The 1,915-nt window shown below is 46.6% G+C and overlaps 1 protein-coding gene across 1 annotated transcript in view; it reads right to left on the bottom strand.

Moving 5' to 3' along the window:
- LOC107084482 (IQ motif and SEC7 domain-containing protein 2-like) overlaps window positions 1-1,870 on the bottom strand; it is a 26,310-nt gene extending 24,440 nt beyond the window's left edge. Inside the window, exon 1 of the mRNA XM_015374367.1 lies at window positions 1,520-1,870. The gene's annotated coding sequence lies outside the window, so the exon portion shown is untranslated. The remainder of the gene's footprint in view (window positions 1-1,519) is intronic.
- Window positions 1,871-1,915: the final 45 nt, after the last annotated feature.

The raw sequence follows: 1,915 nt of genomic DNA on the forward strand, positions 1-1,915 counted from the left end.
CATCAGGTGTGTGTATGAGGGGCCATCAGGTGTGTGTATGAGGGGCCATCAGGTGTGTGTATGAGGGGCCATCAGGTGTGTGTATGAGGGGCCATCAGGTGTGTGTATGAGTGGCCATCAGGCGCGTGTATGAGGGGTTCCCAGTGGAGTCCAGCTTTAAACGCCAACCTGAGCTCCAAGCTCAGCTAAGGCAGAAATATTGAGGCTGTTAATCAGCTCCCAAAGGAAATGAGCTGCTGGAGCAGAAAAGCTCTAAAACCTGCAGGACAGCGGCCCTCAGGGGCCCACTGTGGGGAAGCCTGATATAAACCTGGAACTAAACGCTATTTCTGACATTTTGAATTAAAAATCTTCCTGATGGAAGAGAAACGTCTTCAAACTGGGAAACAAAGTCCAGTGGATTGATTTGAACTTTTTTGGAATTAATCAGATTAATCAATTATTGAAATAATCATCAATCAATTTAGTAATTAATGAATCGTGAAACAGGAGTATGGAGCCCAATAAATAATCCTTTAGCCAACAGAGCGACGCACTTAGAGCAGGAATTATATCAAAGTTGTAAAACAACATAAGGAAATATTCAGTATTTAAGATATAAATCCTTGTTTCTGTGTCGGTATGTTTGAGTTTCAGCTGGTTTAATTCCACCAAAAGTCTTCTTTAAGGAACCTTTGGCTTCCTGATTATTAATCGATTCATTGAAAAAAGAAACGACGTTTGCAGCCCTGACAGGAACCAAACGCACCTTTCATTTCTACCAGATTATTTTCCGATAAATTAAACTAATTCTCAGGTTTGTAGCTGATGGAAATCAGCATTGGGCCTAAATAACGACCAACTGTCCGTTTCATTCAGTTCTTCATGGATCCCAGAGGGATTCTAGATGCTGTCGCACCTGATGGCTCTTTTTCCCAACAGGTTGTTGTAGATATAGACAACCGTGTGTAGAAGCTGATCTAATAATGACGCTCCTGATGCTCGTCACTCTCAGAGGACAGAGAGCCAGAAATAATCTGGATTGTGTGAATAACTCCTGCATCATCATGAACTTCCTTCCAGGAATCCTCCTGAAGGAGCTTCTGGATGCAGCTCATCTGTAAAGTGTTTTTTTTTTAATCAATCCTTCAGGTTTAAGATGAAACTTTAAAGGTTTTCCTCCACCCATAAATCCAGGAACATTTCTGCTTTAAGAGAAGAACAGAGATGTTAATCTGGTTAATCTGCATCCATCCGAGCGGCTGCTGGGATTAGAGCTGCAGGCAGCTCATCAGCTGCATCCTTCCCATCCCTCATAGAATCTGGCTGTAATCTAACAGCAGCGCCGCTACTCTAAGCGCCTGTTTTACAGTCGTGTTCTCCGCCACTCATTCAGCCCACGCATCATTTCCACGCACAGCCTCCCTCCATCTGCAGCCGCGGCAGCGGCGCTAATCGCAGGCGGCACGTTCCGCACACGGCGGCCTATTTAACCAGCATGTGACACGACACGGCAAACAGAACCACAACAGAACCTCACAGGTTTCAGCCGCTCCTGGGGAGGTGATGGAGGGAGGAGTATCGATCCCAGCTCATTCCTCCTTCCCCTCCTCCTCCGCTGCTGTCATCATCATCATCATCATCATCATCATCATCATCTCCTTTGGTAGAAAAAAAAAAAAGAAGCTGCCTCCACTTCAAGGTTTTCCTCTCTTCTTGTTGATCAGATGGAGATCAGTTCCACACCTCCTTCTCCTTCCCTCTGCTGCTGCAGGCCAGGCTCCTTCTCTCCTCCTCCTCCTCCTCCTCCTTCAGCCGAGTCAGTCGCCTCCTAATTATCATTCCTCTGCGGCTGAAAGCCCGGCGATGCGCTGCAGCAGGGCTGACGATCGTCCTGTCCTCACGAGTGTGAGAACGGACGACGCCGGGGTTGTTA

Source organism: Cyprinodon variegatus, unplaced genomic scaffold, assembly GCF_000732505.1.
Source record: "Cyprinodon variegatus isolate N-32 unplaced genomic scaffold, C_variegatus-1.0 Scaffold101, whole genome shotgun sequence".
NCBI classification, from domain to species: Eukaryota; Metazoa; Chordata; class Actinopteri; order Cyprinodontiformes; family Cyprinodontidae; genus Cyprinodon; species Cyprinodon variegatus.